We start from the raw sequence: 8224 nt of genomic DNA, 5'->3' as shown, positions 1-8224 counted from the left end.
GTAAACTTAGCATCCTTATCAGACATAATGGTCACTGGCACGCCATGTAGGCGGACTATCTCCTTGACATACAACTGAGCCCAGTGGTCCACTCGGTAAGTAGCTCTGTCGGGTATAAAGTAGGCTGCCTTAGTCAATCTGTCCACAATGAGCCAGATGACATTAGAGCCTCGTCGAGTTTTTGGTAGGCCCGCGATGAAATCCATGCTTATTTCCTCCCATTTCCAATGTGGGATATTCAACAGTTGCAATAGCGCTGCTGGTTGTGTCTCGGGGCCTTTACCTGCTGACAGGTCAAACACCGACTCACATATTCAACTACATCCTTCTTCATTCCCGGCCACCAATAACTACACTTCAAATCCTGATACATCTTAGTACTACCAGGGTGGAACGCGTAGGACGTGTTGTGTTCCTCAGTCATGATTTCTTGTAGGATCTTCTCATCTCGAGGTACGCATAATCGATCCTGCCACATCAAACCCTCTTCAGAAGAAACTGAATATCCCTCTGGTCTCTTAGTTTCTTGCTGACCCCAGATCCTACTGTGGTGCGTATCAATTCTCTGAGCTTCAATGATACGTCTCTTGAGGGTGGGTTGGACTGAAAGTTGCGCTAGTTGAGCAGTGATGCCTCTAACCAAGGCTTCTATTCCAGCCCTCTATATCTCATCTTGTAGATACTTCTGCCTCATGATCAGGGCAGATGTGTGGGCTGTCTTTCTGCTCAAGGTATCTGCCACTACATTAGCTTTTCTTGGGTGGTAAAGTATTTCAATGTCATAGTCCTTAACTAGGTCTAACCACCTCCGCTATCTCATGTTGAGTTCTTTCTGTGTAAACAAATGCTTGAGGCTCTTATGGTCCGTGTACACCTGAACTCTCTCTCCATACAGGTAGTGACACCAGGTTTTCAATGCATATACCACGACTGCTAGTTCTAGATCGTGGGTGGGGTAGTTGCACTCATACTTTTTCAGCTGTCTAGAGGCGTAGGCTATCACCTTGCTCTTTTGCATGAGTACACAACCTAGCCCTTTTCCTGAAGCGTCGCTGTAAACCACAAGTCCACTTGATCCATCGGGCACTGTAAGTACAGGCACAGTGACCAACCTCTTTCTCAGTTCTAGAAAACTCTGTTCACACTCTTGTGTCCAGATAAAAGGTCTCCCATTCTTGGTTAACTGTGTCAAAGCTGCAGATATTTTAGAGAAATCTTGTACAAACCTTCTATAATAGCCTGCTAAACCCAGAAAACTCCTTACTTCAGCGACCATGGTTGGTCTAGGCCATTTCAAGACTGCTTCGATCTTAGCAGGATCCATAGTACCCCCTGACTGGATACCATGTGTCCAAGAAAAGCCACTTCCTGTAGCCAAAATTCGCACTTCGAAAATTTGGCATACAACTGATGGATTCTCAGTAGAGTTAAGACTCTACTCAGGTGTTCCTCGTGCTCCATTTCAGACTTAGAATACACCAAGAGGTCGTCAATGAACACAATCACGAGGTGTCTAAGAATTCCTTAAACACTCGGTTCATCAACTCCATAAACACTGCAGGAGCGTTGGTTAATCCAAAAGACATGACTATGAACTCATAATGTCCATAGTGGCTTCTAAAAGCTTTTTTAGGTATGTCTTCCTCTCTGATTCTCATCTGGTGATATCCTGATCGCAGATTGATCTTAGAGAACACCGTTGCACCCTACAATTGGTCAAACAGGTCGTCTATCCTTGGGAGAGGGTATTTATTCTTGATTGTGACCTTGTTTAACTCTCTATAATCTATACATAATCGCATAGTTCTATCTTTCTTCTTAAAAAATAGCACAGGGGCTCCCCAAGGTGAGACGCTAGGCTGTATGAATCCCTTGTCCAGAAGTTCTTGTAACTATACCTTTAGCTCCTTGAGCTCAGCAGGTGCCATTCTATATGGCGCTTTGGATATCGGTGTTGTCCCTGGCTCGAGGTCAATAACAAAATCTACCTCTCAATAGGGGGCAGCCCTGGGAGCTCTTCTGGAAAAACATCCTCAAATTCTCCAACCACAGGAACAGAGGATACCTTTAGACTAGACTCACTGACTTTCGTTACACTAGCCAGAATTGCCTAGGCTCCCTGATTCAACATCTTTCTAACCTTCAACGTTGTGATGACCCTAGGGGTACTTCTAGATATATCCCCTTAGAATTCAAAGTTTTCTCCCATCAGGGGCCTAAAGGTTACCTTTCTTGCTTCGCAATCGATGAGGGCACGATTCTCGCCCAACCAATCCATCCCTAAGAACACATCGAAGTCTTGCATACACAGAACAATCAGGGATGCTACAAGTTTTCGCCCTGCAACTATCACCTCTAACCCTATGGGTAGGAGTCAGGTATTTATTTGCTTTATTTGTTGGTGTAGAAACAGTAAGGGGAAACTCTAGGAGTTCTAGTTCTAAGTTTGCAGATTTCACGAACCCCTTAGAAATAAAAGAGTGGGTAGCACCAAAATCAAATAATGTAAATGCTAGGTGATCAAAGATAGGCAGTGTACCTATCACCACTATGTCAGTCTCTTCTGCCTTCCTAGTCATGATAGCGTGTGTAACGGTAGGGGTTTCAAAAAGGCAAAAAAAAAAAAAAAGAAAGAAACAAACTCCTTAAATCTCGCCGGAAATCATGGGCTTTCCAGTGAGGCATGCCTTGCTAGCCAAGGCGTATTAATGCGTATTAAACCCTAGGTACCTTAGTAGCCGTCTTTTCCTTTTTGAGTGACTGTCATACCTGTGAAGGAGGAGCCGAATGGTTTAGGTGAGGGATCGAAAACGTCGCGAGACTTCAGATCGGGTTCAATAACGCCGCGAGCTTTAGGTAGGAGCAGGCGCTAGTGTATGCGGGCAGGGAGGAACAGACGCGCCCCCGGAGATGGATGAACGGCGACGCTTCCACAGGTGACAGCAGCCAAGCCCACGATTAGGGCTATTGAGGCGTTCGGGCGAGGAAGACGAAGCGGCGGGCGCGGGTCGACCCTCGGCATTCTGCGGTTCGTCTCGGCTGGCGTGCAGCCCACACCTCGCAGGCCGCGCTCAAGCCCACCATTGGGCCTCGTTCCTTTTCGGCCCAAACCAGGGGTGAGCCAAAAAAAAACCCTGCGCCGTTAGGGTTCTTCGAAGCCCATCGGTTTCGGCTCCACCAGCGGCTCGGCCAGGTCGGCTCGGCTGTGCGGCTTGGCGGCGCGGCTCGACAGCTTGGCAGCGCGGCTCGGCGGCTCGACATCCGAATAGCATACCGGTTTCTAGGTTTTTGACCCTTCTGGAGTCATTCCCACCCTTGTTTCAGCCATCTGAGGTCAGTATAACTCCATTGCGATAAAATAGATTGTGATAGGGACGTACCTTGGTAGCTAGGCATAAGAGCTAGTTGGGAAATGGCTCTAAGTGTATCATGTTATCTTATAGGAGGTAGTTAGGCGCTGGAGTTAGCATTGTGGGTGACTTCGGCCAAGGCCAAGGAGGTAAGTAACCTTACTGTTGGCGTTAGTTTTGTATGTATGTTGGTGCGTGCCCTGTGGCCCTTGCATGCACCATATGTTGTTGCTGTATGCTAGGTTAGATGTTTCTTGCCGTGAAATGCTATGCATGCTTTGTTTATGTATGTGATTCTTGCAGTGAATTGCTATGTATGCCATGTTTATGAATATGATGTTGTGACGCGTTTTGTCGCCCTGTATGTATGATGAGCTTGATTGACATGTTATGATTGTAATGAGAACCCCACATGCCATGAATAAGATGACTAGTATGCTAGGACATGCTTGCTCAATGTGGACCCTGTTATGCTATGTTATGCTTGCCTAATGTGGACCCGGTTATGCTACGTAATGCGGCGAGGGGATGGAGCGTCGTATGTGTAATGCCATGGAGGTAAACCTTAAGAACCTCATGCACGCTATGGTTGGGGCACTCCCCCGTTATGCTACGGATGGTATGGATGCGTATATTCGATATTGTGTTCGCCACGATATCATGCAGGCCCTCCTTTGTCCGTGGCGTCCGGTATTGTATGTCATACATACCCGACCAAGCCAGGCCCAGGGAGTTCGCTTGCGAGCTCGCCTGGTGGGCCCACGATCACACACGTGGGCCATGTGTGGGAAATTACCATGCATCCACCCCCGCCCGGACAAGGCAAGGGCCTAAGGCCATGGGAAGGAATGGAAGACAAACCTCTCTCTCAGCTGCGTTCTTCTAACATTGTGCGGCATGTATGGTAATGATGTGCGACATGTATGGGTATTCTCTGTGACATGTATGTGTGTTGCGTGCGTCATGTACGTGTATTGTGTGCGACTGCTTGCATGTATTGTGTGCGACTGCTTGCATGTATTGTGTGCGACTGCTTGTATCCGAATGTATGAATATATGCTTAACCCCAACAGTGGGGCGACTTACTGGGTATTTTATATAATACTCAAGCCACGTGCTACCAATATTTTTCAGGAAAGGGCAAGGCTCCCATGTACGGATGACGGTGGATGAGGCGAAGGGCCATGGAAATCTTGAGGAGGGTTTGTTGTGTCGTAGCGCCTGTTGGATTCTCTTGGGTTCTTAGTTTTGCGAATTGTTTTCTCTAGTCTCTGTTGATTACTTCTAGGCTAGGTTGTCGCAATTGTTTTCCTAGGTATGAACTGCTTAAATTGATGAATGCATTTTCGTTATCGAGGCTGTCCCATGTGAACTCTTGTCCTGTTGTTTTGACGAGTATAAGGTAACGTCGCTAATTAGGATGGAGAAAATTAGGGGCGTTACAGCGTGGGCCACAGCTCGGGTATGCTGTGTGGCTCCCCGGCCTATCTGATTCTGTTCCATTAATCTGTTTCCCTCATGGTTTCTCTTATGAGGACAGTTTGCTATGCGATGGTCTGGCTTGTCACAACCAAAGTATCCTCTTGTTCCAGCAAAAAACTCTCCCTCGTGATATCTCTTACAGTTAGGGCATTCAGGTCTGTTATGCTTTGGGGCTCTACCCCGACGTTCAGATCGCCCTCGAGGCTGTCTGTCATATCTAAAGGAATTTCTGTTAGGCCTTCTTTGTTGGCCAAAGGTATCCTGAGTGGTCACTATTGGCACATTTTGCTTTGCCATCTGCCGTGGCATATCCATCAGTGTTGTCACTCTCAAGGCTACAACATAATCTGATGATGCTTGTACCATAACTGGACCCTGAAGCTCTATCCGGAGACCAGCGATAAAACGATCAATTTTCATCTTCTCATTACTGACATACTCAGGGCAGAACCTTGCCAGTTTATTAAACTCAAGATCATAATCCTAAACAGTTTTGTCCCCCTGTTTCAGTTCTAGGAATGCTGTCTGACACTTGTGTCGGGCAACTACTGGTAATATTTATACAAGTAGGCTGCCTTGAACTGATTCCAAGGAATATAACCGCCCTCTGGTGTAATAGTCCTCTGTGCACCTTTCCACCAAAAATGGGCTTCACCCTTCAACATGTAAGTCCCACAATCAACTTGATATTCTGGTGGACATTTCATGGACATAAAGGCTGTCTCTACAGCCTCCAACCAGACCTCAGCTGCAACTGGGTCCATCTTACCCCCATCAAAAGTGGGCGGTTTATACCTCCGAAAGTCCTTCAAATAACGGGACTCCATAGAAGTACCCGAATCTCTCGTCCCTTGCATAGTGGCCTGATTGGTCACTAGTGTCTGCATTAACTGAGCCATCTATGCCTGAGTTTCCATGGTGGACCTCATGAAAGTCTGAAACTCATCCCTTGCAACGGTCGTCATTGACTGAGCAGGCACCACAGGAATCGGTGCTGGCGCTGGTGGAGCTTCTTCAGGTACCTGATTCTGAGGAGCGATCTCTAGAATAACTCGAGGCTCGACCTTCCTTCGGCCTCTCCTCGGCACGGGTGCCGGTGGCGGCGTCTGTTCCTCATCCGAGGTCAGTTCTGGGTCCTCCTTCAGAGGTGGGTGCTGCTCCACCAAAAGAAAATTTGGGTCCTCTTTGACCCTTCTCCTGCCCCTCCTAGGGCCAGGCCCAAGATAATCTCCTCTTCTCTTAGGCGTCATTATCTATCAACGGACGGGGAGTGAGAGTCAATACTGCGTTCTCATTGTGCCTAATTCAAAAGAAGCACATCCTTATTATTTTTAATCCTCATTTTAGACCTCATAACATATAACTCAAGTCTTCCTACTTCCCAATTATCAGAGAAATTACCAGGTCACGACAGAGCGTGTCGAAACATAAGCCACAGAGATACTAGACTCTACAACCTAATGTCTACAGGACCTAAAACAATGCTCTGATACCAAACTATCACAACCCAAAATTTGAATCTCGAAATCAAGGGCTGGACCAACAGACTATGCAACAAAATCATGTAAAATCGAATAGACAAGACGANTGTAGAAAGTTTGAAATCCAAAACAAGGTGTTCAAGTAGTTTATGAGTTCTATGAAAAGTATGTAAATGGTTTACAAAACAATGCATGACAGATCTAAACAAAGATATGCACAGACTCCTAGACGCCCTGGGACACTCTTCTGTGGCATTGAGATTCAGCACGCATTCCCGCCTCGAACCACGGCATCACTCACCTGAAGAAAAAAAAAAGTAGAAAGGAATGAGTATAAAAATACTCAGTAAGCAGCCTACTTGTCGGCTCTTTTCGCATCCTTATCTTGGTAGGTATCCACGGTCTTTCTCGAGTTTCTAAGGAGAGTGATCTAAGCTGCAACTCTCTTTTCTGTATCTTAGGAGGCTTGCTCATCTTATGCACTGAAATGATCAGTGTCCTGAGGTGAGGCGCGACCTCATAAGTAAATCTGAGGGGGTCGTATGGCTGGATCTGAATACGTGACATTCTCTGAACATCATCCGTGGAGGTTAGCTAACAACCCTCACATGAGACCATACATCCACTAAATTCGAGGTGCGACCCCTTGTGTGCCGGTCAGCTACTGAGTCGTCCTACGTGGCTCCACGTCTCCCGCTCAGGGACGGGTTTCTACGGCCAGGAGTCCTGTTCAGAAGACCCCTTAGCTATCACCACTAGGTCTGGGCACCTGTCACACTTCCCTATCCGGATCTATCAAGCTCAACGATCTCCGTACCGGAGCTCTGTCTTGACGGTACGGTATTGGAGCGGAGAGGGAAGTGGAGGTTCTGATGACACTATCCACACTGCTCAACTCTAGTGGGCTACCTACAGTTACCGAGGTGACCTACTATTCTTTCTAGGGTGGAACTTGGTGGCTTAGACTTGGATTCATGCATCTCTAGGATTCTCGTGCCTGGTCTCACAAACCTATCGGGTTTGGAATTCTGGGCTCTGGACCTGTCAGTAATCATTTCGCGGGTCTATATGCACGGTGTTCTAGAGGTCTCCCATTCTAGGATCTCGTCTAGCTTACTTAGTCACAAGCACCTTAATCCACGCTCATAATTCCTTCCTATTCAACAAGAAAGATAACACAAGCAATCATCATGCATAAGAGTTCACACGCAACAGTTCATACAATATTAACAAACATGCTCAACGGGAAGATAACGTCCATCCTCACTCGGAGCGCAGATTTCACAAGTTTCCCATCCTCCTCATGCATACATACTTTATCAGAATCTCAATCAAAACAGATTTAATAAACATTTCATATCTAGCTTTCCTTAATTATTTCATTTTTTCAGTTTCCATTCAAATATGCTAGGTCCGGCTAGCTAAGTTTATGGGTGGTAGCATGCATGCTCGTTCCTAGTGGTTCCTATAAGTACTGCTCATGGGAATCCAAATGGTTACTTACATGGTTGACCGTGCCTTCCCGAGTTCGAGTTTTCTTGACGGAAAAGATTCCAAAAATTCTAGAATTTCCTAGACATGTCCTAATTCACATAATAATAGGGTCACTATCAAAATCGGGTCGGAAAACAAGCAAACAGAGACCGAACGGAAAGAAAAACAGTGACTCACGCGCCTACACGCTCCCTAGAGGTTTCTACGCGTGCGTGCCCACACTTGGCTTCCCGAGCAGTCGCAGGTCAGAGGCGCCAGGTCGGGGCGATTTACGGACCGAGCGGTTTGCGTGCGATGCCGAGTCGGGCTGGCCTGGATCCGCGTGCCTGACGCGTGTCCGCTGTCGGGTGAGGACACGCCTCACCAGTCGGTGATCGCCACGTGTCGATCACCGGTTTCGATGCTCTCCTCCATACG

General features: G+C 47.0%; 1 long non-coding RNA gene across 1 annotated transcript; it reads left to right on the top strand.

The window, feature by feature from the left end:
• The first annotated feature begins 2579 nt into the window (after positions 1 to 2579).
• LOC111790390 lies at positions 2580 to 4722 on the top strand. Its single transcript, XR_002814468.1, has 3 exons — positions 2580 to 3333; positions 3444 to 3499; positions 4485 to 4722. It is a non-coding gene; the product is annotated as an uncharacterized LOC111790390 (long non-coding RNA).
• The last annotated feature ends 3502 nt before the right edge of the window (positions 4723 to 8224 follow it).

Source organism: Cucurbita pepo, chromosome LG03, assembly GCF_002806865.2.
Source record: "Cucurbita pepo subsp. pepo cultivar mu-cu-16 chromosome LG03, ASM280686v2, whole genome shotgun sequence".
Taxonomy (NCBI): domain Eukaryota; kingdom Viridiplantae; phylum Streptophyta; class Magnoliopsida; order Cucurbitales; family Cucurbitaceae; genus Cucurbita; species Cucurbita pepo.
Note: the sequence above shows the minus strand (reverse complement) of the source record. Positions and strands in the feature narration are given on the sequence as shown.